This window comes from Pelodiscus sinensis, chromosome 1, assembly GCF_049634645.1.
Source record: "Pelodiscus sinensis isolate JC-2024 chromosome 1, ASM4963464v1, whole genome shotgun sequence".
Taxonomy (NCBI): Eukaryota; Metazoa; Chordata; order Testudines; family Trionychidae; genus Pelodiscus; species Pelodiscus sinensis.
This window is the reverse complement of record NC_134711.1, coordinates 94,922,041-94,949,161: the sequence shown is the minus strand read 5'-3', so window position 1 is coordinate 94,949,161 and position 27,121 is coordinate 94,922,041. Positions and strand designations below refer to the sequence as shown.

The 27,121-nt window shown below is 45.4% G+C and overlaps 1 protein-coding gene across 3 annotated transcripts in view; it reads right to left on the bottom strand.

Annotated features, from left to right (window-relative positions):
• The window catches only part of LARGE1 (LARGE xylosyl- and glucuronyltransferase 1), a 498,136-nt gene that overhangs the window by 433,366 nt on the left and 37,649 nt on the right, over positions 1-27,121 (bottom strand). The window contains exon 2 of one of the 3 annotated variants that reach the window (XM_025178890.2): positions 21,112-21,244. The exons of the other annotated variants lie outside the window; for them this stretch is intronic. The gene's annotated coding sequence lies outside the window, so the exon portion shown is untranslated. The remainder of the gene's footprint in view (positions 1-21,111; positions 21,245-27,121) is intronic. 3 annotated transcript variants of the gene reach the window in all.

The following is a 27,121-nucleotide window of genomic DNA, read 5'->3' as shown; positions in this document are numbered from 1 at the left end:
AAAGGGGCTGCTCTCCCATTGACTCTGGCTACTCTTCTCATTCTGGTGGAGTATTGACACTTATGGGAAAGATCTTGGAGATCGATTAATTGCGTCTAAGCAGATGCAATAAATCGACAACCGATGGATCGATCACGGCAGTGTAGATCCCTGGTGTAATGGAGACAAGCCCTAACAGAGTAATTTGAAAGAACAAGTAGGATCAAAGGTTCTCTGACTGGGGAGGAAAGACTCCATTAACAATTTCATGGCAGACATAGTGAAACTAATTACCTTACTAGAAAAGCTGCAGAATTTTAAGGAAATATACAATTTTAAAGTGTGAAAATAAAGAACTCATCAGAGGTTAGTCCGTTGCTCAATAGGCAGGTAAAATTAAGAGAAAGTAGGTTAAGTGCTTCCTTGTGTAGATACCTGTGAATCCAAGGAGTAGTTGCTTTGACATTTTGGTCCCTTAACAGCTTGACTGCTTTTAGGCATTTGGCATTTAGGCCATATTTCAAGAATGTGGAGCTATGCAGGTGCCTTGATTTTTAAAAAGTATAGTACATGGTAAAATCACATCTATTGTATGATACAGAGAGATAATAAAGCATATATGTAGGATCTTAGGTTTTTAGTTCTAGAAGTCTGGGATGACAACAATGCTCATGAATGTTATAAACACAAGTAAGTTTTTTTAGTTTCTTTATAGCATGTGATATTTAAGGGGGAGATTGTCAAAAGCACAAAAGAGAGGTGACACACTCAGGTAAGACTGTCAAAAACCAGGGCAGATCCCCAGACTAATAGTATAGTCTATTGTTAGATTTTACTAAGAATGCCAGTAACAAGCCACTGTATTAGATTTGCCATAGACGACTTGGATCACTATATTAGTTTTACCATAGAGACACAGACAGACCCCGTTAGGCATGCCAGCCCCTATTTTACTACCCAGACCGGGGGGTGGGCAATCATTTTTGATGGGGGGGCCACGCCAAGATTTTGGAAAGTGGTTGGGGGCTGCACTCTTCCATGATATTAATGGAGGAGATGCGGGGTCTGGGATGGAGATTGGGCTCAGAAGGGAGCTTGGGGTAAGGGACTGGGGTGCAGGAGGGAGACTGGAGTCTAGGAGAGAGTTGGGATGAAGCAGGTGGTTGTGATCTAGGGCAGAGGACTGGAGTGCAGAGGTTTGGGATGTGACGTAGAAGGGGATTGTGATCTGAGGCAGGAGATTAGGGTGCCAGATCTGGGAGGGGGTATGGGTGTAAGAGGGGGACAGAGGGATTGGGTATGTCGAGTGTGGGGGCAGAGAGTTGGGGCAGGAAAGGGCTGGGGTGCCAGAAGCAGGCTGTGGCTAAGAGACTTACTTGTCAGCTGCCAAACTAGCCTGCCTGCCGGCAGACTTAAAATGTTTCCCAGCCAGCCAGCCTGCTTGCCTGGCCATGTGCTTCAGGAATAGCTGAGCCCAGGAGAGGGGGCCTGATTCTTCTTAGATGCCTGTTATTCTAACAAGCAGCTCCCATTGGCTGGTTTCTGCCAGAAACCAGCCAATGGGAATGTACTGTGTGTGTGTGTGGGGGGGGGGGAGACGGCTCCTAAAATGGCCCCCCTCCCCTCCAGTTTCAAAACAGAAATGGAGCCCTGCAGCTGCATTTCTGCACGGCACATGGGGCAGCTGGGGAGCCTGCCTGGGGCTCCTCACTGCCTCTGCGGGCAGGATCTGGTGGCTAGGAATCTGGATGCAGCCTGGGGCCATATTTTGCCCAGGCCTGACCCCGACTAACTAGAATTTATGATGAAATGTTATTAAAACCATATTCACCATACATTAGGCTACTTCCAGGGCCAAAGAGCCAGTCATTTATCCATAGGTCAAACTATGTTCCAGATAAACCCTCAAAAGATAAAGTTGTAGACTATTCTTTAGACAACTAAAGCTAAATATTAATTAGGAACAAGTAGTGAGAGGTATAGCAAAGGTCAAAGCAGATAAAATCCATTACAGTTGGATCACAGTATGTGGTCTAAAATGGTAGCAGAGATGTAATCTGGTCAGTTTCTTAGGGTGTGTCTAGACAGCAGCACTATTTCAGGGTACTTCCGGTATCCTGAAATAGCATTTTCCGTGTCTTGAAGGCACGCCCATTATTTCAAAATAGCTTTTGAAATAATGGGTATGCTGTTCTGACGTCTCTGTAAACCTCATTTCATGAGAATTAAGGGATGTTTTGGAATAGTGCTCTATTTTGAAATTTGGCACTGCTTAGCACCAAATTTCAAAATAAACTCGAAATAAGGTATGCAATTTGTGTAGCTCAAATTGCGTAGCTTATTTCGAGCTAAGGGTGCAGTGTAAATGCACCGTTAGAGTCTTTTCATAAGTTCCTCAGGGTTTTCCCAAAATGGATCAGAGAAACTGTCTTGTATCTGGAAAGCCCCCTCATAGTATAAAAAAAAATCAAATCAAAGATGGCAAGATCATTCTCAAGGTCCAGTATTTATAATTGAAAACAACTCGCCAAGTGTTTTTTAGCACAATATGTGTCTGGAGATTTTCCTTTGTTGAGCACACAAAGCCCCACACTTTGAAGTTGTTGTACCTTCTTGCTGAACAACTTTGGAGAAATGGATGCAGGTAAAAAGGAAGTACCAGAGGGGTAGCCGTGTTAGTCTGAATCTGCAAAAGCGGCGAGGAGTCCTGTGGCACCTTATAGACTAACTGAAGTGTAGGAGCATAAGCTTTCGTGGGCAAAGACCCACTTTGTCAGATGCAACACTTCAGACCCACCTGCATCTGACGAAGTGGGTCTTTGCCCACGAAAGCTTATGCTCCTACACTTCAGTTAGTCTATAAGGTGCCACAGGACTCCTCGCCGCTTTTGGTAAAAAGGAACAATGTGATAGCCAAAACATTAGCTATACAGACTAAGTATACAGACAGCAATCACAGTCAAACTTAGTGTAAATGTAATTAGTGGGGTATGTCCATGTAAACACATAGTGAGAACATTTTCCTTTGCTCTAGTCAAACAAGTGAATACAATTACAATAGGAACCAACAGGTTCATAGACAAGTGGATAGTATTAGTATTTCATTTGATCTAGGGTTATAGGATCTCAGGCATGCCAAAGAGCAAATAAGCAACTGAGATATAGCCAAATGTAACAGTTCAGTTACCCTTTAGAATTGGGTTGGTTTGCACATTACAATGCCTCTTGGTATTCCTGTGAGGTTCACAGACAGGTAAACTGCCTATTGCTTTTAATCTAAACTGGTTTGCCTATTTCACTGGAAGATGAGTGCCTTCCTGTCTTTCATGCCTTTTAACATTTCCTCCTAGACTATTTTAGTACTATACACTTGTATATTTTCTTTATGGGTTTTATTTTCAAAGGGTTTCCGGTTTCCACCACTACATTGGGGGTTCGCCCTTAAAACAACAGGCACAAATAGAATTTTCATCTGCTGAATATTTTAAAGGACAGTACAAACTGCGGATGTGATGGGGTAGCCGCCCCACACAAGGCCTGGAGGGGTAGTTTATGTCAATTAACCTATAGGTTGCACCTGGAGGAAAGGCACAATTTGCTGATGAAGACTAATGGAGAGAGGGGAGAGGGTCAGGTTAATAAAGCCAGAAAGTTGGCACCAGGAAGAGGCTGCAGGGAAGTAGTGTTCAGTCCCTCCCTGGGTGTAAGGAGATGTGTTTGAGGCTACTGATTTTAGCAATCTGCAGTTACTTCCTGTGAGGAGAGTGTCTGAGCTGGTATACTCCTCGAGGAGTGAGGGGAACCAGAAGCTATAGGAAGAAGTCAAGGGAAAGCTTGAAAAAAAGCAGTCTACAGTTTCTAGGCACAGGGGCCCTAGACCAGAACTAGGCCTGGGTTCTCCTACCAACCACTGAGGAAGAGGCACCATCAGGACAGTGCATGAGAAGACTGCCGGGGATGGTCAGTGCAGAAGGGATATGGTGACCTAGCCAAAGGGCAAATCATGAAGAAAGAGGACTGGGAGCTGTGAAGACACAGAGAAAGAGTGTGAATGGGTCAGGGCAGATCTGCATGTTCCTAACCTCCAGACATGGTCATGAGGAGGTATCTCTAGTGATGAGTTGACCCTGTGATGGAGCACAAATTAGCTGTGCTTACCAAAAGCTGCTCCTTCCAGAAGCAGGGACAATGGGAGAATGCCCTTGCCATAGGATTTCCACAACCAGATACAAGTGGTACATGCAACATACTACATTGTATGACATAAAATCCATCTACCATATGATACGACACAAAATCCACCTATTAGTGCCTACAACATATGAGCATATGCCACTTCCCCATTCGTTACACTCTGTTTGATTAGACCAGCCATTGTCTAAACTGCAGCCGGGGCAAACCAATATTGCGCTGACAGTGTTTTGCACCTACTTGGTACAATCACAGCACTGTTCATCTTCCTAACAGTGAGAACCGGCTCAGGCTCAGGAAGAAACTGGCATAGAAAGGAAGAGGCCTGCTGTTCCCAGGAAGCCTCAGAGCATGATTATATTCCTAGAGCTGTATTTACGGAGCACATTGTACCAAGTTTCAGTTGCTAGTGAAGCTCGCCTAGCAAAAGTACAGGCAGGACATACATAACTCATTAATACCCGGAGAGGTTACAAGGTGCTCTGGGAAAGGAAACACAGAAGAAATTGTTTTTCTGGTCAGTACCCCTTGAGCAGCATCTGGCAATAAGCATCCATCAGGGAAAGTGATGGCCTTTGTGCAGAGAAAAGGGATTACATTCTAACAGCATTCAAGTGTCCTTTGATGTAAATCTCAAATGTAGTGAATACTCAGGAGTGTTTCATGAACTGTGCAGTCTCAGAAAAGGAACCTGTCTTGAAGCAGGGAGTTGTCAGAGGTCTGGACTGGCTAGAGACACGCAGGCTAAGCGAATGTATGTGGGGAGCATTGTGGATACACAGTGTGGGTAAAGCCACATGATACAACGGAGAACAATCCCTTAACCTTATCAGATATATCAATGCAATGTCAGCCCTAAAGGTAGTGGCCAATGACTGTGGGCTCAAAGGGTGTGTCTAAACTACATGGCTCCATCGATGGACCCATGTAGATTAGGCTGATTGGCAAAGGGAAATGAAGCCGCGATTTAAATAATTGCGGCTTCATTTAAATTTAAATGGCTGCCGCGCTGAGCCGACAAACAGCTGATCAGCTGTTTTTCAGCTCAGCGCGCTAGTCTGGATGCTCCTGCACCGACCTGAAAGCCCTTTATCGACCTCCCCATTATGCCTCGTAGGATGAGGTTTACCAGGGAGGTCGATAAAGGGCTTTCATGTTGGCAGGGGAGCGTCCAGACTGCCCCGATCTGCCGACAAACAGCTGATCGTCAGAGCGGGGCAGCCATTTAAATTTAAATGAAGCCGCAATTATTTAAATCGTGGCTTCATTTCCCTTTGCCGATCAGCCTAATCTACATGGCTCCATCAACGGAGCCATGTAGTCTAGACGTACCCATAGTGCTCACAGGTTAGTTCTACTGTTCCACATCTACACTTCAAGAAGTACCTCTCCTCTGGGATTAAAGCATTACTTCCGGTACTGGTAGCCTGTATGGTTTTTTGCAACCTATGTATAATGGGATCATGCAACTATTTTAACTGCTGCTCTGTTAATGGTTATTTTTAAACTACCATCTAATTGTGCTACAGAATGTATTTTAATGTCAAGCATTCACTCTCTCTGTTGTGAACATAACCTTCAAACTATGTCATGTAAAAGAGGGTAGGGCTATCTGCCTCAGTCTGCAGGCATATTGAGAATCTCACAGGGGTGTGAATTGCCTCCTTCTCCTGAGAAGGCTTCTAACATTGAATTTTGATGATAATTTAAATGTTAGTTTTGGTAATTATTGTACTGCTGCTCATTTTAGTAGCAATGCTAAGTTATGGTGTGATGAGAGTTCACCCACACTTACCCTGAGAACTATTGTAGGCTAAGAAAGGGCCAATTAACCAGACAGGCTATAGTTGAGGGTAATCAAGTGGTTTAAGTAATTCTCTGACTGAATAATGAGGGAACCCAGCTGAGGAGGAACTAACTGGATTGAGTTTATAAAGACAGAAAGGTGGCAGCAGAGAGAGGTCTGCAGGACAATAGTTTGAAGTTGCTCCCTGGGAGAAACGAGGGGCATTGGCAAGGGATACATTTGCGTATAATTAGTCCCCAAGGCTGGGAGGGACTTTTGGGCCTGGTGGACCCAAAGAAGTGGTAGAGAGCCAGAAGTTAGAAAAGGCTCAGGGAAAATAAGTTCTAGAATGGAAAAGACCATGGCTGCGGATTAGAGCAATAAGTCTCAGCTTTTCCAGCGGGTACATCAGGTCATCTAGTTATTTGCCTAGTTTTACAACAGGCTACATAAAAAGCACTAGAAAAGTCAGTACAAACTAAAATTCCACACAATGACTTGTTTATACAGCTCTATATAATATACCCTGCAATGCAAGTACAACATTTATATTCCATTTGATGTCTTTTATAGTTATATGGTAAAAATGAGAATGAACTATTTGTCAGTAATAGTGTGGCTGTGACATTTTCATGTCTGATTTTGTAAACAAGTGGTTTTAAGTGACATGTAACTTGGGGCACACAAGACAAATCAGACTCCTGAAAGGGGTACAGTAGTCTGGAAAGGTTGAGAGCCAAAGTGTTAGAGGGTCCCTGAGCTGGAATCTGGTGTAGAAGGTGGACCCAGGTTCCCTGACAAGACACTGGGAAGTAGCCCTGCCTGGGCAGTGAATAACCCTGGTTGTAAAAAGTGACTGATACCCCAAAGGAGGATGACAGATATGAGTTGGCCAGTGGGCTAAGGCACAAACACAGAGCTTCTCTCCCTTCTGGGAGGGAGGAACTGAAGGCAGGGTGAGAAGCAGAAAGGGGATGTCTGACCTGGAATCAGTTAATCCCCATAGCAACCAGGAGGAGGTGCACTAGCAGTGAGCAGACTGACATACCGTTTATTGCTAGATGAAACGACAGGCATTAGAGTGGCACAGCAGCTCGTTGCAGTGAATGTGGCAGAGATGAGAGGAGGAAGAGAAAGAGGAGACGAATTCTCTCCTCACTACCAAAACCTCAACTGTCCCCTAGATAAGAGGGGCCAAATCCTCAGCTGGTGAAGATCAGCAGTGGAGATGAACATTGCAGTCAGTAGACATAGTAGCTGAGGATTTGGTCTTAAATGCAAATTCCCTTTCTGGTTGTCAGACTCCCACATGCTTTCATATCATGTGTGTCCAAACTCTCTGACACAGCCTTTCCTCTGCAATGCAGTCACTCTTGATACAAAACTCCTCAGCACATCGAACACTTATACTCTGAGGCCAGTGCAAAATCAAAATAAGCACCACAAATAATAGTGCGCTGATTGGGCTGGACTGGGAGATGGGAGTGAATAATGAAGCAGAAGGCTGTGGAAGTTGCACCACATAATTCTGGGGTTCCTGCTGCCCAATTTCGGTCTAATGTGCTATAAGAGATATGGAGTCTTGGATGTGATTGGTGAAAATGTGGGCAGAAATGTGTTTCTGGCTGGTTAAAGTTGTTAATGGGAAAAAATTATATATGCTCCTAATTGGCACATCACTGTAAAAATCCTGTGCCCCTAACAGATGAAAATTAGATAGGATTTTGCACATGCTGTGTAACATGAGTCCAATTGCAGAGGACACAGAGGGGGAGGAAAATCATTAGTAACACATTTACGCAACTCCAAAAATGACCTCAGATAGCTTTCCAATACTTTCTCTGTGATGTTAAGGTCTAATAGCTCAGGAACTGATAGGACTAGATGCAAGTACTGGGGCCCATTGGAAAGCTCAGAACCTCTCTTTGAAAGGCATGTAATTCCCATTTCTAGTCCTGATGAGTCACCTGCTGGACCTTAAAGCCTGGATCCTGAAGCCTGGATCCTGCAAAGACATATGCATGTGCTTAGCTTCTCCCTTTGAGTAGTACCCAATATCAGTTCATGAATTATTCCCTGTCCTCATACAGGAAGGTAGAAATACTGCCTCGATGCCGTCCCGTTCTTGTATACAAGATCACTCTTAGGATCTTTGTGATATTTTCATTAATGTAAAACAACTTCAGAACATCTGCAATGTTACACGTTTTATCCCCTTTTTGGTGATTTCCTCTTTTAATATACTGTTCTGCTATAGTGTGGGGCTGTATGTCAGTTGTGAAGCTGGAAGTCCAGGTACTCATCTCAAGGCCCATAGCCTCACTGAATACTTACAATGTGTAGCTGGGAACCAATCTGGCTTACTAGCGCATTAGCATGAGCAAAACAGATAATAAATGGTAAGATAAGACCAGTGACCCCAAACTTTTTCTGTCACCCTCCCGTTACCAATTATGGAGCCTATCTGCACTTCCCCACCCACCCCCATTCTCTGAATTCTAGAGGCTGTGGCTAAGACTTGAAACTAGGTGGATAGGGTGGAGTCGAGCTGGGGACAGAATAAGATTGGGTGGCACTCTGACCTGGCTCCGGGGGGCTGGCCCAGTCTTGGCCATCCCCCTACAGTGTTCCTCCACACCCTCCTGGAGGGGATGCCTCATAGTTTGAGGACTGTGGGCTTATACGCTATAAAATTCATATAGGATGCTGCATGTATTGATCTCACATTTCTATAGCCCATCGTTTTAAAGTTATGCTGAGTGTTTGCATTGTAAACTTCTGTAATTGTGTAGCTCACCAAACAGGAAAAGCAGCATTGATTAAAGTAAAATGGCTGAGACGGTCCATTAAAAGCAAAAAAGGTATTGTATATCAAAGGAGAGAGGCCCTGCTGGATGCTTTCCTAACTCCCTAAAGCAGGAGTGGGGAACCACAGACTTGGAGACCGGATGTGGCCCTCAGCTTGCCTACATCTGGCTCCTGAGCCACAGGGCTCACCCCTAACATTGGGAAGCCCATGCTGGCACTCCAGCCCCCACTGCCCCACACAGAAAATCTACTAGCCCTGGGCCTTCCTAGGCTCTGGTGTGCGAAGGGGATGTGGGGAGTGTCTTTCTTCTTCTCAGTCAGGGTTCACGTTAGTGCGGGTTGGGGGAGATGGGTTTTTTTTGGCTTTTCACTTGTGTGTGGTCCCCAACTGATTCTTCTATGGTCAGCAGCCCCCAACTAAAAAAAGGTTCCTTGCCCTAAAGAATAGGAGACTAAGGCTATGTCCAATATTCCCTCTAATTTTTTTTCCAATCCATGTGCAGGATGCATTTTATGTGCACCAAGGCATGTGCAGATGTGCACCACTGGTAGAAACACATGCTGCCAGCTGTGCATCTTTGAGTGCTCTGCTAATCAGCTAAGCGGCATTTGAATCTCTCCTGAAAGGCTACCCAAATGCACAGCTTACAGGGAACACAGGTAAGTCCACATCTGCAGAGTTTTATCACTGATAGTTTTGTCGATGATAGAAAAGCGCTGAAAGAAAAGAACTGGTTTGTATTCACATTGTTTTCCACAGGCATCCGAGGATGTTTACATAGGCAGCACTTGCATTACAGATGAGAGGCGCACATTCTAGTAGGGTATGTCTACACTACCCCCCTAGTTCGAACTAGGGGGGTAATGTATGCATACCGAACTTGCTAATGAAGCCCGGGATTTGAATTTCCCGGGCTTCATTAGCATAAAGCCGGTGCCGCCATTTTTAAAAGCCGGCTAGTGCGAACCCCGTGCCACGCGGCTACACGCGGCACGGACTAGATAGTTCGGATTAGGCTTCTATGTTCTATTTTCAAAAGAGGATATGCAAATTCCATGGGAAATTGCATATCTTCTTCTGATCTCACTTTCAAAAGCCTATCTTTCGAAAGTGAAAGTAGTTTGGACGTGTTTTTTTTTCGGGAAAACCCCCCTTTTTTGAAAAAACCCCATATAAACCTCATTTTTTAAGGAAGAACATTTTTTTGTCAAAAAAGGGTTTTTTTCCCAAAAAACTGCATCCAGACTACTTTCACTTTCAAACATTCCGTTTTCAAAAGTGAGATTGGAAGAAGGTATTCAAATTCCTCTTTCGAAAATAGAAAGACATAGCCTAGTGCCCCTCTGCTTCTCTGTCTCAGTTTGTTTCCTCGCTCTGATACAGTGTGGTGCCTCCAGGGCTTCTCCTCTTGGGGTGTGTCTAGACTACGTTTTTTTCAAAAAAACTTCCCCTGCATCTAGACTTCTGCCACATTCTTTTGAAAGAAAATCAAAAGAACCTGGCAGTTTTTTTGACCGTGGAAAAACCTCGTTTTACAAGAAAGAATGCCTTTTTTCGAAAGTGCTCTTTCAAAAAAAGGTGCTATGTAATGCAAACTGTGCTTTTTCAAAAGAGAGCATCCAGACTGCCAGGGTGCTCTCTTTCAAAAAAGCAGCTTGTTTTTTCGAAAGTACTGCTTGCAGTCTAGACGCTCTTTTTCGAAAGAGGCTTTTTCAAAAGTATCTTTCGAAAAAGCCTCTTTCAAAAGAGTCTTGCAGTCTAGCCGTAGCCTTGGAGACAGTATCCTCACTCTTATCTCAGGGCATGATCACAGTTCATCATAGTCTCTATTCAGCGCTCCACTTAGAGCTCTCCATGGTGCTGCTTCCTCAAGTCAGCCCCCAGTCTTCACTTCTTCAGGACTCCCAAGACACTGAGCTGACACGTCCTGCAGTTTCTTCTTATAGGCCTTCCTTAGCCCTGATTGGCTAGTTTTTCTGCAGCCACTCTAGCCTCCTTAAGAGGACTTCTCTATGACTATTTTCTGGCCTTAGGGCCTGATCCACCCTGTGACACTTGGGCACCTCTTCTTTGCTCTCCCTGACTCCTAGCTGTGTTGCTTGAGGGAGGAAGATTGGGGAGGAAGGGAGGAATACCACTCCCCACACTCAGTGATGGTAGGAAGTGGAGCAATGCAGCTGGGAGCTGGGGGAACAGGCTGGGGCCAGGTTACTTTGCTTTCTGCCACTGCCAGTGAGTGCACGTGGTGTGGCTGGTGGCAACCCCTGCTGCAAGTGCTAGGTCCCCTGATAGTCCCTTGAGCTTCATCACTTTGGGATTGGAGGGGAAAGAGGTGGAATGGGGACAAAAAGGCAGAGCAGGGGCGAGGCTTGGGGTGGATCGAGGGCATTGTCCCAGGTCACACACCCCACTAGGGACAGCCCTGAGTAGAGGGGATAAAAATCCCTGACAAGAAACAATAATTTTTGTGTATGAACCCCAAGAAAGGCTGGAGCTAAGAAATAAGAACACAGAATTCCCCAGGATCAACCTGGGTTATCTCTAGAAGACATTTGGAGCTGAAAGATTAGTAATCTGTTCCCTTTTGGAACCACAGATTGAATTTTTTTATGTATACATGTTGCCTGCTTTAACCTATAACTAACTCATTATTTCATTATAGAAATAACTTTCATTTAATTTCAAAACACTGGCTTTGGTGAGAGAGCTAAGGTAAAAACTGATCCTGGGTAACTGACTGATATCTTGGATCTGAGAGGAACCTGAATATTCTGAGATTTCATTAGTGACCCTTTACCACTAAGGCAGTGTTTGTTAAATTTTTTAAGACCGAGGAACACCAAACGATTTTTTTTTATGAGGAATACCAAGGATTTTCTGTTGAGGAAAAAAATGGTCAGGGGAAAGTTATTGAGCAAAAAAAAAAAAAAAAAAAAAAGTCACCTGCCCCTTTAAGGGAGGCTATTTTGAATTCTCTTGTTCTCCACAGCATACCTCCAACTGCCTCACAGCACCCCGGGGTGCTGCGGAACACAGTTTAAGAAACCACTGCACTAAGGTGACAAGAGCCCAAGGGGACTGTCTGTAACTCTATGGACAGACTGGTAACAGTGATCCCGGAGTGCATATTTGTTTCCAAGTTGGTTAAATCTAATTATAGTATTACAATCCTCCTAGAGAGCTACTAACTAATGGCAGGAAGTCTGCTGAAGTAAACCAGGGAGCACACACAAAATAAAAAATGGTTTCACCTTCCATGATTTGGACACATTGCTTACACACACATATACACTTCTCCTAGATGATATGCTGAAACCTATTGGCTTTGGCAGGTCAAGCATTGGTGGGGGTTAACAAACAGAGCGATTGCCCAGGGCCCCACCTGCTTCATACCTGGACAGCAGGGCTTCAGGCACTATACTTGATCTTAGCAAAAAAGCACCCCCTCCCAAGTGCAGCAATTTATAGCACCAGCATGAACCAGGATACAGCGTAGACAAAGCCTAAAATATACCCCCAGTGTGGGTTGTCTGCCCTAGTTCTTAACAGTTTGCCCTGAAGTAGGCACACAGGGTTATGAACCACTCTAGACAGCATGACAATAAGCTTCTTAGGAAATGGATATCTATTTAACATGATTGTCTAAGCTTTTACAGATTGGGAAGATGGGTAGTGTGACTAGATGGTGATTAGAGTGTGGACTAGAGCAGATATTCAGGGCTTGTGTGTGAATAAGCAAAAATAAACATTTTAAAGAGCAGAACAAATGCATTATTGTAGGTAGCAGAGCATTTTGAATATACCCACTGAAACAGGAGCTGCCTTATGAAAAAACAGGCCGCAAACCTGAGAGTCATAAGGTACAAGTTTCAAATTCTCTATGAGCTTGTTTCAAACCTGAGTCAATGGGTGTATGATGGGGTGGACTAAGCCCTGATGCTTCCTACAGGAGGCTGGAGGCCTTACCACACCCTATCCCAGGAAGAGGAGCAGAAGAGAGGTCCTCCAGGAAAGATAGAGTGGCTGCCTCCATGGCGGTTAGTCAGGGCCCAGCAGACCAGTATAAAAGCTGCCGGGCTAGGGCCTGGTAGTTCCTCACAAGAACTTGACCCAGACAGATCTATACACTGACTAGTGGTATCTCTAAACTACATCCCTCAAAAAATGAGGTTCACAGGATCTTTCGAAATAGAGCATTTCTGTCAAAAGATCACTGTCTTGACCCTTTTTTTTTTTTTTTTTTGAAAAGCGGCTTTTCAAAAAAAAGCCATGGCAGCCATTATGTAAATGAAGCATGGGAAATTCAAATCCTGGCTTCATTTACAACTTCGATATGTCGAAAAAGGGATGTAGTTTAGACATACCCTAAGAGAATAGCAGCACTGCAGACAGCTCTGAGTGAAAGCTGAACTTTAGGCCTGGGTAAGGCCCAGGTCCAGCGGCCAAAGACGAGCCACAAGCTGAATACGAGAATTGATAGCACCCTAGACAGGGTCTATCAAGAACCTACCTTCAGAACCCTGAGACTACCAGACAGAGCGGCAGCCTGAGGAAGTGGCCCAGGGAATAATGTAGTAGCAGATGATGGAGACTCGTAGCCGACACCTGCTACTTATAGGGTCAATGGGCTGGGACCCAGAGATGTGGGTGGGTCTAGGTCCCCTCCCCCCAATCCTCCAGCAGGCAAGAAGAAGCCTGGTCCCAGGCCAGATACTAACCAACATTTCCTCTGCCACAGACAGCCAGGTAGAGAGCTTACCCGACACCCCGTGGCCACAGAGCGGTGCTCACAAATGAGCAGACCCTGTTACAGGGTGTCTACTGATTTCAACAGATTTTGGATGGGGCCCAGTGTGTGTGGCCAGTATATTATCTGAAAGATATAACATTCAACGTAGTGGAGGTAATAATAGTTTTGGAAAATTTGCTAGGAGTGGAATTATGTAGTAGCACAGACATGAATTATATGGACTCGACTATTGGCATTTCAAAAATAGTTATGATTGCTTTGGGAAGGAAATTCTCATGTTGTGATCTGAGTATATATAGACTTAGTCACCACATTTGGCACAACTTCTCTTTACAAGACAATTAAATTTTTCTTGACCTTTGCAGAGGAAACATTTTACATTGACTGTGTTTCCCTCACATTTCTTCCGATTTTTTCCTTTAGTTAAGCTAGGAGTGCAGAGGTGTCAAATGAAGGTTAGGGATGAGTGCACATGTATAGGCAATGGATGGAAGGAGGGAGGTAGCTGAGGTTAAAGAACTGACAAGTGAAGTGTAGACAGGGAGCTGAATCACTTACCTGCTCATTTCCCTGCATTTTTTTAAGGCTTGCATTGGTGGGATATGCTGTCCAGCAATCTTAACTCAATGTTAACACAGCTTCTTTTGTGGGAATATATACACTTAAATATGTGTATGTATTCTAGAAATCATATGCACTGATAATTAGAAGCCTCTTTTTACAATGTATACAGACCCCTCCCTCTCCCACAAAGAACATACCCGTATTGAGGTTCATTTTTTTGGCAAAACAGTGTGATAGGACTAGAACATCATCTCAGTTTGCTAAATGTTCACACTACAGTACATTGTTGTTTGGTACCTTATGACAAAAATGGAAACTCTGCTCTTTCAAAATGGCAATTGTAACTGTGGTGCATAAAAGCTGCAATTGCAGGCCACATTTTTTTCGGGGCCCTCCAGAACTGATTCAGAATGGTAGTTGGGGGTGAGGGGAGAAAGAGTACTTCATGGAAAGCTGAAAACAGTGCGAGAGCCACTTCAAACTTCTTCCCAGCCACTTCAAAGCTTCTTCCCTCTTCTCAGCTGCGCTGCCAGGGTAAGCTCCCTCCACAAGAGGGAGGCAGTACAAGTAGCAGGCATCGTGAACACATGGGGAAGCAGAAAAAGATAGCTGCTACTCAAATATAAATGCTGACAAGCAGCAGTAATAGCCTTCAAGAGGAAGATAACTGGCAGTAAGGGAGGAGAGGAAAAAGGAAATCTTGTCTCCAGTAGCCCTTCACTGTGTCAGTATCCCCTCTGCTGAGTGGGGTGCCAGGCAACAAAGGGTAAATACATATTTCCCCTTAGAAGGAATGACAGCAGCAGATTCCCTAAAGTGAAGTGTCTTGGAGAAGACAGGAAAGCACAGTTACAAGCAAAGGAAAGGCTCAGACTTCAGATGGGCAGAGAAAGGGTACGTCTACACTACAGCGCTAATTAGTTAATTCGAACTAAGCTAATTCGAACTAACGCGTCTAGAACTAAAAACTAGCTCGAATTAGCGTTTTGCTAATTCGAACTAGCAAGTCCACATTGAGTGGACTCTGAACAGGGCTTAAGGATGACCGGAAGCAGTGCCGGCAGGGCATCAGAGGAGGACTTAGAGCGTGGAGATGCTGTCTCAGGCTAGCCGAGGGCTGCGCTTAAAGGGACCCGACCCCCAGCCCGGACAGACAGTTCTCAGGGGTGCCCCGCTTGCAAAGCAGTCCTGGCTTGGATTGCCCGGACTACCCACACTGGGCACATCACAGCACTCGGCCATCAGCCCGGCTGCACTTGCCGCAGGCTGCCATCTGGGAAGAGGGGGCAATCGGGGGGCTGCAGGAGAGCTTCCACCCCCAGAAGCCCACAGAGCCAGCCCAGTCCTCCCCATCGGGGGCTCGTACCCCATTCCTCCCTCACCTCCTTCCACTTACCCTTCCCTAGCCCCCCTTCTTATTGATGTACAAAATAAAGATAACGTTTCTTCCAACATTGACTCTGTCTTTATTGAACAAAACTGGGGGAGACTGGGAAAAGGAGGTGGGAGAGGGGAAGAGAAAGGCTGGGAGAGGGGAGGGCAACTAACATAATCAGGGGTTGGGAACAGGTCCCAGATGAAGACAGGCTACAGAGACTGGGACTGTTTAGCTTAGAAAAGAGGAGATGGAGCGGGGTCAGGATAGGGGTCTCTAAAAGCAGGGGTTGGGTGGAGAGGGTGCATTCATAAAAGTTCTTCACGAGTTCCCATAAAGAAGGACTAGAGGACACCAAAGGAAAGGAATGGGTAGCAGGCTTCAAACTAGTAAGAGAAAGTTGTTCTTGACAAAGCAAATAGTTAACCTGTGGAACTCCTTGCTGCAGGAGGCTGTGAAGGCGACAACTAGAACAGAGTTTAAAGGGAAGTGAGATCAAGTCATGGAGGTTGGGTCCATGGAGTAGTCTTAGTCAGGGGGTAGGAGTGGAGTCCCTGCCCAAAGTTTGTGGAAGGCTGGAGATGGATGGCACGAGACAAATGGCTTTGTCACTGTCTTCGGTCCATCCCCTCCAGGGTCCCTAGGGTTGGCCGCTGTCGGCAGACAGGCTACTGGGCTAGATGGACCTTTGGTCTGACCCAGGACGGCCATTGTAAGCTCAGGGCTCAGGGTCGGGGGTCTCAGTGGACCCCCTTGATTTTCATGCACACCTGCTCCTGGGTGGCCAGGCTGGCAGCTCTCCTGCCCTAGACGGCCACTTTCCTGTGCCTAGTGCGGAGATCGTGGACGAGGTCCATGATGTCCGCACTAGCCCAGGAAGGTGCCTGCCTCTTGCGGTCCAGGGCAAGCTCCCGGGAGCCGCCAGCCTGGTCCCGGGAAGAGGGGGTGGGCTGGGGGACATCGGGTGGGAGGCTCGAACCGTGCCAGGTGCAGGGTCTGCTGGCTGGGTGCTGGCAGGCTTGCACCTGGCACGGGCACCGTAGCCAGCCCGTGCCCCTTTAAGGGGGCCGGGGCCGGGAGGGGGGCATAGAGTTTCCCTGGTGTTGGCCAGAGTGGCCACCAGGGAAACCTGGGGAGGGCTAGCCTCCCACTAGTTCGAATTAAGGGGCTACACACGCCTTAATTCGAACTAGCTAGTTCAAACTAGGCTTAATCCTCGTAAAATGAGGATTACCTAGTTCGAACTAAGCGCTCTGCTAGTTCGATTCAAATTCGAACTAGCGGAGCGCTAGTGTAGCGGCTATGAATGTTAGTTCGAACTAACGTCCGTTAGTTCGAACTAACATTGTAGTGTAGACATACCCAAAGAGAGGTGGAGTCAGGTTTTTTTCAAATAAAGTGGCCTTTTTTTAAAAAAAAACTTCACTTACGTCTAGACTGTCACTGAGTTCTTTTGAAATTAAATTGAAAGAACGTGGCAATTTTTTTGACAGTGATAAACCTCATTTTATGAGGAAGAATGTCATTTTTTGAAAGAGTTCTTTCAAAAGTAGGCATTCTTGAACACAAACAGGGCTTTTTCAAAAGAGAGCATCCAAATTGCCTGGGTGCTCTCTTTTGAAAAAGCGGATCGCTTTTTCAAAAACAGTGGTGGCTGTCTAGTTGATCTCTTTTGAGAGAAGCTTTTTTAGAAGATTATTTCGAAAAAGCTTCTTTCAAAAGAAGCATGTAGTCTAGACGCACCCTCATGGAGCTGGAAAGAGAAGAGGTGGAACCACCCTAGAATCAAATTAAAAATAGGAGGGAACATGGGACAGAAAAGAGAGTGGAAAGGGGAAGAGACATCATACCACGGCGAAAGAAAACAGGGATGGACCACAGAACAGGGAAAAAATATGAAAGACAAAGAAGGATAGGAAAGCAGATGCTGCTTATTTTGAAGGAAACAGAAGTAAGGAGAGATGAGAATAGAAAGAATTTATAACTAAAAAAAGGAAGCAGAGTGTTAACTAAGCCAATTATGGGGGTAGATCAGAAAAGCTATCTTTGGAAGCTTCACGCACTATGCCAGGTGCCAGCCAATTTAGCAGTTATGGCTTGATGGGCATAACATTTACAGTATCTCTAATTTTTACCTCCCTACTTGAAACACTGAAGTTTCTGTATCACTGAACAAGCATTTGTCCAGCAGACATAGTAATTAATTTAACTGGAAGAAAATTGGCTAAACTATTGATCCACATGTCCCATCAGTAAAGCAATCCTAATTATGTACTCAAGAGTCCAATAAGTGCCATGCTGATAACAGGTACAGAAATTAGTAAAAAGATGACAGTCCTATAGCTCTCCAATAGGGACAATGACATCACAAAGCCCCGGCATTTGGCTTTTGCCAATGTGACTTTCTATGTCAAACGAGTATGGAAAGACACCTTCCAGTTTGCTTGGGTTATAATAAAAAAAACAAAAGGTCTTAACTTGTCTCTGGAACAAAAGAAGATGGAGTTTCATGGCAGCCTAATCGCTTGCCTCCTGAGCTGTTCAAATAAACTTAGCATTTAAGTAGGAACTTGCATAAGTATGGTTCAGAGACTGTTTTCATATTTTATTAATTGTTTTGCTTCCAGAATGGGGCTGTTACTCTGCTTTTACTATCCAGTGCAGAGAGTGCTTCAAGCCTTTGTCGATCTTGCTTTATGAACAGTAAATTCCGCTCTTAAATGTCAACTTCACCAATAAATACATTAAAATCTTACCCAAACAGATTGTTTCAAGAGATTATAAAATGTTTTGCACATTTGATGTGCAATAACATTCCCTAGTGCTATTTATCTTGTTATTTCCCTCTAATTTGACTAGACTTGAAGCTTGAGGGTTCATCACAGACCAAGACCACATCAAACACCATGCACTTCTGATGAATACACACTACTGAGACTAAATATAACACATGCCACTCTCAGATGCACACTTCCAATTCCCCATACACTGAAACCAGTAGGGTCTTCTCAACAGCTGTTGGGGATCTCCATAAAGTGATGTAGCCCCACCTAATCTTCTAGGGCACAGCAGGGCAAAAGTCAAATTAAGCTACACAACTTGAGCTACATCAACTGTGAAGCTGAAGTCGAAATAGCTTAATTCGGCTTTTGACGCCATCTACGCAGCAGGAAGTCGAAGGAAGAACATTCGTCCTTCAACTGTGCTTACTCCTTGTAAAATGATGTTTACAGGAGTCAGAGTAAGAAGTCCTCCAGCTCACCATTATTGTGAAATAATGGCTTGCCGTGTAGACACACTCTTTGTTATTTTGGAATAACGCTAGTTATTCCAAAATAACGCTGCTCTGTAGACATACCACTATATACTTGAGAGAGAATTTATAACTAAAGAACTCCTCCTAAATGGTAAGAGCTAGGACTACCAAATTTGGTATGCAGCTTCCTCTTACAATAACTTTAAAGCAAGGCCAGGGTTTGGTTTTGCCAGGAAAATGTTGTGCCTGGATTGGTTCTTATAAAACCATACCATGCCCCACCCTCCCCCGCCCATTCATGTGGTAACATTGCTGACTGATCCTTTTGTCAGGGAGCAAGGGGAAAGTGCACTGTTTGCTGCATTCCTGACTCTGGCTGGGGAACACAGATGGCCGACAAACCTGGACCTGCCCCAGCTGAGGGACATGCACCCCTCCCCTGGCTGTGTCCTGTGGAGCTGCAGAGGCCACGGAGAGGGACTTCTCACTTTGCCCCAAGATACTGTGGTGGGAGAGAGGGGTAGGCCTCTCTCCCCAGGGCAGCTTGCATATTGAACCCCTCCTCCCAAACTCCACCCCAGAGCAAGGATTCCAATAAAGCATGTGCATTTTCATTTTTCCAAAAAACAAAAATTAATTGAGTTAAGGACTGGAGTAAAGCCAGGTAAATCTTCTAGTTACAAATAAAACCTGCAGCGTCATTGTAGTCTGAGCCATCATTTTTTTTAACAAAAAGGTAGTCCCAAAGGACTACTGCAGTAACCATAGGCTCAGACGCTCCTCAGGGTAAATCTAGTTCAAACCTTCTTCTAAAGAGTTACTCCCATTGCCTTTAGATTCCAGCACTACTGAGTCAGCAATAATTTTCCAGCCACTCCCTACAAGGTTCCAACACCTGATAAAAGTATGGGGGCAGCAGCAGAATTCTGTCCCCCTGTTACAATCCAGCTAGAGGCTCAGCTGAAGAGAAAATCATTACTCTAGGGTGACAGCTCCTCCAAGAAGAAGTGAGATGGAGCTCTGGCACTTAAAGGGAAGTTGGAAATCAGCAGTTTGTTTCTTGGAGCAAGGGAAACACCACAACGGAGGTAGAGAGGAATGATAAAAATGAAATTATTGTGCTACAGTCCCTGCTTTGAGGTAGTGGTGGGAACAGATAGGGTGAGGGAAACACCCTCCACTAGAATATAAAGCAAGAGGGGGAATAAAAAAAGCTTTAATGCTTCTGGAAATGCAAAAGCAGGAAAGAAATACTGTGTTGCACTGGCATAATGGAGACTTGACATCAGTGTGGCGCTCCCGAACTCTGCCCTCCAGACTTCCTTCTTTTTATACAATTGCCCATCACTGTGGAGTCTGAATACTTGCACAGCCTCAAGTTATGTTGGAGATGGAACAAGTACCACACTTCTGCTGGAGAGTTCAGAGGGATTACTGCCCCCAGAGACAGTTTTCAACTGTGAGAGCTGGAAATGCAGAGTTGTCCTTGGAATAAAGGGCTAAATTCCATGGTGGCCTTCATAATGGTGTTGGTTTCAAGTGGAAATGCTGGTATAACTTATACACTGAAGGCACGGTAGTGTGTGGTTGTAGCAGAAACTGCAACCAACAGGAGGATATCATATGAAGTGCAATGACAAATGTACACACATTTTACTGGTATGTAACTTGCACCTCCATTGATATCACATCTGAATTTGTCTCTATGTCTAAATGGTGTCTCGTTATACAGTATGGGCTCGTCTACATTGGCCCCTTTTCCGGAAGGGGCATGTGAATTTCACGAGTCGTAATAGGGAAATCCGTGGGGGATTTAACTATCCCCCGCGACATTTAAATAAAAATGTCCGCCGCTTTTTTCCGGCTTTTAGAAAAGCTGGAAAAGAGCGTCTACACTGGCCCCGATCCTCCGGAAAAAAAGCCCTTCAAAGTAGGAATAAGATCCTCCGGAAAAGGGCTTTTTTTCCGGAGGATCGGGGCCAGTGTAGACGCTCTTTTCCGGCTTTTCTAAAAGCCGGAAAAAAGCGGCGGACATTTTTATTTAAATGCTGCGGGGGATATTTAAATCCCCCGTGGATTTCCCTATTACGACTCGTGAAATTAACATGCCCCTTCCGGAAAAGGGGCCAATGTAGATGTAGCCTTTGTGTAGTACTTCATATTGGGGAGTTTTCTCTCAGGAGAGGGATCTAAGCTGTCTGTCTTGTAACAACCAGCTGCTAGTAAAAAATGTTACTCAGACTAACTCCTCCCTCACTCTATGATTGATAGTCCAACATCATATAAGTCTGATATGCAGGTTAACAGTGAGCTAACAATGCAGGCCAGTCCCAGCCCCTAAACAGGCACTACCCTGAATTTTTACCTGTCTTAAAAACAAGATTTAATACACAATACTCACTGGTTTTAAAGTGAACTTGTCACTAAGCAGTTGTTCCCTACAAAATTCCTTTTACCCATCACCTCATGGCATTTTTTTCATGGACGTCTCTTCCTGTGGATCCTATTTCACTGAGGACTTGCTGTGTCCTAACCTAAACAGAAGGCCATATGATCAGCCCATGTGTCCTCTGCCCAATGACCCGCCCTGCCTTGCACCTGCCCAGAAGTGCTGTACTCTTCCCACTCCACGTTATCTGTGACGGAAGGGGGCTCTGTCCTTTTCTGCTTGTGCCTCCCCCTGCTCATTCAGCTGCTTTCCCTGGCAACCAGGTGGGGAGTAGGAAGGATGTGCTTCTGACTGAGAGTCCGGCTGGGACACTGAATATGCTGTGTGTGTGTGTGTCCTATCCTCAATAGCAGGAGCCAGCCTGCTGCCACCCCAGCTGCTAAGAACAGATGCTGAACGAGTCAGCATGTCCCCACCACAGCATGTTCAGCCTCTGTCCCTGGCAGATGAGTCTGGACAGGGAGAGGCCCTCACTCCTTACTAGCCAGGCTCTCAGGCAGAAGTGGCTCTGTCCTGTTTCCTGCCAGGCTGCCAGGGAGAAGGGCTGAATGTATGTGTGTAGGGTGGGGCTCATAGGAGGAGGGGAGAACACAGGGAGAGGACAGCCTGTCCTCCTTCTCTGCCTCAGACAGGTCAAGTTGGGGGGGGGGGGGGGATCTTGCCCCCCCACACACACATATTGCCTGATAGACTGGAGTTTGTTATGTGCTTGCATTGCACAAGGAGAACGATTGCTCCTAAGCCTTAGTAATAATAAATTGAGAATTTTGGTATCATTAGCTCCCTTTTACTGATAGGAATCTGAGGCACAGTGAGGTGGACTGATCCACCCAAGGTCACACACAGTAACTGACAGAGTCTGAAATAGAATCCACGAAACAGATCCTCCATCGGGGCAAATCTGTACAGCACCATTGATCTGGCCCAAGGTGTCTTAACTCCCAGTCCCCGGTAGTAATCAGATAACACTGCCTTTTTATGGCGCTTCTGCAGCTAGGGCATCTATTTCTCCTTGTCTAGAAGGACAGACTTTACTGGTGTTATGGAAATAAAGAGGAAAAGAATTCCCAGTCAAATCTTATGTGTCATGTATATTTTTATCCCACTACAAGTCTGATATTCTAGAAGGTTTGTCATTCAAGGGCTGACAAAATTAAAGTTCTAGATTTCCCCATTTCTAAATTTTGATTGATCAGAATGATCGATTTGCATCCAAGTGCATATACAATATATACAAATGAAGCGCAGCATCCAATACCATATTTCTCACCTGCTAAGTGACCTTGGGCGGGTCATTTCCCCTCTTGGTGCCACAGTTGCCCCACCTATACCATATAAAGCACTTTGAGATCTACAGATGGAAAGCTCAATATAGGAACTAGGCATTATTATTAATTTATTTTATACTAGGGATCTGAGAGGTTAACTGCAAAGCATCACTCTAAATGGGTAATGCTTACCAGTTTTGATTAACTGGTAACCAGTGGGGGCTGGAGCAGCTCCCCTCCTGTCAATGGCAGAGAAATATGCCAGCCCCACATGGGGCCCATTGCAGACGGGGCTGGGAGCTGGAGCCCCATGGGATGGGAGTGGGCTAGAGCAGTCCCCAGCCCAGATCCTACTTAGTTGGTTAACCGGTTATGCATTAGGTTAACCTAATGTTCAACCAGTTATCTGATTAACCAAGATTTTACATCCCTATTTTATACAGTGCTTGGCTGTTCCCTCTGTCTATATTAGAAGGTGTCTCATGAACAGCTATTAGGTTAAAGGGGCACTAGCAAATTAAACTGTTTTTCCCTAGTTACAATAGTAGTAACACATTTGTAAATCAGTTTCACTCTGTGGTTTCTAATGAGGTTTGACCTTTACAGTTTGTTTTTGTATGTTATTCCCTGAGCACATTGAGAGAGTTTGCTGACACTTCTGGTTGCTTGACGCTCTCATGCTCCCAGTGTTATTTCATCTACCTCAGAAGTTAGTGGAGTCTCTCCCCTTCATTCTGTAACAATACTAGGTGAGCAGAATAGCAGCTTCAATTGGTGTGGTGGACAAGAGGACCTGAACACACTGACTATTTGACTGGGCAACAAAATGGCAGATGAAATTGAATGTTGAAAAATGCAAAAGCAATGCACATTGGGAAACATAGTCGCAATTATACATACAAAATGATGAGTCTAAGTTAGCTATTGCCATTCAAGAATTAGGGTAATGGCCTGGCACCCAACCTCTCACAAATACCCCCTTCTGGTCAGGTGTGTCTGTAGTCTTTAAACACCTGGCCCTGGAGTCGGGCCATAGTCCTAGGGCTTCCTCCCTGAAGGCAATGGTTTGGCTCTTTCTGGGCCCTTCTGGCCCCAACTGGGCCATTAAGTAGTTCAGATACTCTTCTGAGGCCTCATCACTGCCTAGTTGTAGGCTACATTCCCTGTGTCCCATGGGTGGTGGTGGTGGTGGTGGTGGGGAGATGCAGGCCCACCCATTACTCTGAGTCCCAGTTCCGGGACTCTAATAATAGCAGCCGCATATTGTTATGTCCCTTTAACAAAACTGCTTTCAGTTCCCTGAGACATTCCCTGCAACCCCTGCTTTCACAAATGCTTTACCCTTAGCTCAGGGCTCTTCTGTATTCAGGCACCAGCCAGGAACACCATCTGCACCTCTTTCAGCTCCAGCAAGGAACTGAACTCTAATCTGTTTGCACTGCAGCTCCTTTTATACTAACCTACAACCTCCTGATTGGTTAGCCCCTAGCAGCCTCTCTTGATTGGCTGCTTCCTGAACAATCTCTCTAGGTTGCTTGGAGGACTTAGCTCCATGGCTCCTTTCCTGGGATGGGTGTGGCAGGATTCTGAGTCCTACAGCAGGACATCTCTGGACCTGGTCAGCACCATCACACTGAGATCCTGGAATTATTGAGGACGTGTATCTGAAACTGTCTTCTTAAGGTACAGCAATAGTCAAAAAACCTAACAGAATGTTAGGAACCATTAGGAAAGGGATAGATAATATGATGCTAACATATAAATCCATGGTACACCCACACCTTGAACATGGTATGCAGTTTTGGTTGCCTCACTTCAAAAAGATATATTAGAATTAGAAAAGGCACAAAGACGGGCGACAAAAATTATTAGGGGTATGGAACAGCTTCCACACGAGGAGAGATTAAAAAGACTGTGATTGTTCAGTTTAGAAAAGAGATGACTCAGAGGAGATATGATAGAGGTCTCTAAAATCATGAATGGTGTGAAGAAAGCGAATAGGGAAATGTGATTTACTCCTTTACATAACACAAGAAATAGGGGGTCACTCACGTAATGCATTTAAAAGGCTTAAAAGGTTTAAAACAAAATGTTTAAAACAGCTATCCCCAATTAGTCGATCGCTATCGACTGGCTGATTAAGGGGGTGACGACAGTCAATCTCCGTCGCAGTCCCACGTTTTCCCCCTTTCCCGTGTGTTTTGCTGCAGCAGTCGGGTGCTTTCACAAACCATCAAGTGAACTCAGAATACAGGCTGCAGGGGGCTGTAACCCCAGGCTGATTGGCTGATTTGCTGATGCCTTCCTAGCGAGGGGTGTGTGTGGAGGAGGGGGGGTTGTATTTTCTTTGAAAGGTATTTAAAGAGACAGGGAGGTGTTGAGAGGGGTGTGGGCTGGCTCATTGCTTTGAATTGCTGCTAGGTTCCTTCCTCTGATTCTAAAGAGGAGTCAGCAGAAAACTGACCTGAACAGAATCTGTGTCTACAGCACAGAAAAAGTTCCAGCAATGCCTAATGGGTCAACGTGCTTCCTTTCCATAGCCAGCCAGAAGAGACTATATGGGGGGAATCCCCCACAGCCCTCCAGTCCTTGCAGGCTCCCAGCTGTAGCAGCAGGCTGGGGGAGTGGGTGGAAGGGAACTACCAGGGATGAGGCTGCAGTAACTTCAGACAAGGAGGGAAAGTGCCTGTGACTTCCCGAAGACAATCCAGTCCCTTTGTGGGGTGTTCAGCAAGAAGAGCATGCGGCTGAAATAGTTATGACATTGGCAGTTATGTGCATGTGTCTGTACGATGGAGAGCTGTCTGAGGGACCATCACAATCAGCGCTTTTATCAGTATCTCTCAGGAAAATAAGGTCTATTGGCAAACCTCACATTTGCCTCCCTTCTGCCCCCAGTCCCATGGCCAAGCCTCTGTTCCATGTGATCCCGGCTTCCTTTTCACTCCCAGCTCTCACTTCACCTGCTCCTTCCTCTACCCTAGTGAGCATAGAGCCCCATCTTCCACAATCCACTTTCCCTTTACTGACTCTACTCTCCATTTCACCTCCCCTGCCCTGTTTCCCTCAAAGCTTCAACAGAGCCGGTTTCCCTGTGGAATTGATTTGGGCTTTTTAAAAATACAATGCATGCTGGGGTTTCTTTTTCTTGCAGTGGAGTGGATTTGCTGAGGGGGAAAATGCAAAGCTCTGCTTCCCACAAGCATTCAGGGGTTTTCTCCATGGCTTGAGGCTTGCTCAGCACCCCAATCCCCCACTTGGCCTCAGTACTCCCCAGCCTGGAGCCCCCTCCCCAAGCCAGCATCCCCTTCTCCACCCCCACCTGCACCCAGATTCTCTCCCAGAGCTTGCACATCTCACCCTTTCCCTCACTCAAATCCCTCATTCCTGCCCCAGAGCCTGCACCCACCTGTCTCAACCCAGTGAAAGTGAGTAAGGCCTGGGGACAGCACGTGATGGAGAGGGGGAGAATGGGGTGGGTGGGGCCTTGGGGAAGGGGTGGGGTAGATCTTGGCTTGCCCTGAGATTTAAAAAGTGATCTTGGGTGTAAAAAGGTTGGAGACCACTGGTTTAAAACAAACACATTCTTCTCATAATGCACAGTCAACCTGTGGCCCTCATTCCAGGGGGTATTGTGAAAACCAAACGCTGACTGGGGTAAATAAATTACATAAATTCATGGAGCATAGGTCTGTGTCTGGCTACTAGCCAAGATGGTCAGGCACACAACCCCATGTGCTGGATGTCCCAAAACTCTGACTGCCAGAAGCTGGGACTGGATGACAGGGGATGGATCACCTGATAATTATTCTTTTCTATTCACTCCCTCTGAAGTCTCTGGCACTAGCCGCTGTCAGAAGACAGGGTACCATTGGTCTAACCCAGGATGGCCATTCTTATGTTGATTTTATCACCGAATTCAGCTAAGGAGTGTGTTTTCTCTGGTTTAATTCAACCTACTTACACTACTCTCTGAGCTTCTTTCAAATCCTACCTAGCCCACAGTCACCACCAATACGAGACCAGTTGCAATTCTCCTCTCACCCAATCCTTTTTCCAACTCTAAAACGTCTGTCAACATTCACACACATGGGATTTTGAAATCCTTGACTCCCCTCCTGCATGAAATTGGAACCTGTATTCCCACTGATGCATAGAACTGTGGAAGCCTCCTTTACTAGGGCATGAGATCTTTGGGCAATGTTGCTGACCAGGTCATGAAATTTTTCGGGTCCTAGCTAACAAAACATGGGATTTTTGAGGTATCTTGCCCTTCAGACTATAGTATTTGGGAAGAGGCTCCCTATGAGACAATTTTTCTTGTTACGGTCAAATGCTTAGTATGAGGTTCTTCTTCCCACTGACTGTGGTGATCAGAGAGGGCAAGAATAGGTCTGAAGGTCTTTTTTATTATCCACTGATTCTCCAGCAGAAACTTCTCTTGTCCCTCTTGAAGAAGATGTGTAGGTGGCAGCAGCATAGGCTGTAGGGTACTCCCGAGAAATGCTTTCATGGATCTTCCTCTATAAGCCCATATGCAGTCCCAAACAGGAATTTATAAAAGTCTTCAAAGCACCAGCTTGGAGTATTGATCTGCCTGAAAAGTACATCTCAGCAAAATAATAATAATAAAAAATAGAACAGGAAGTCATCTGATGAGGGAGGGAGTGTAAATAGGCCATGGTATAATAATA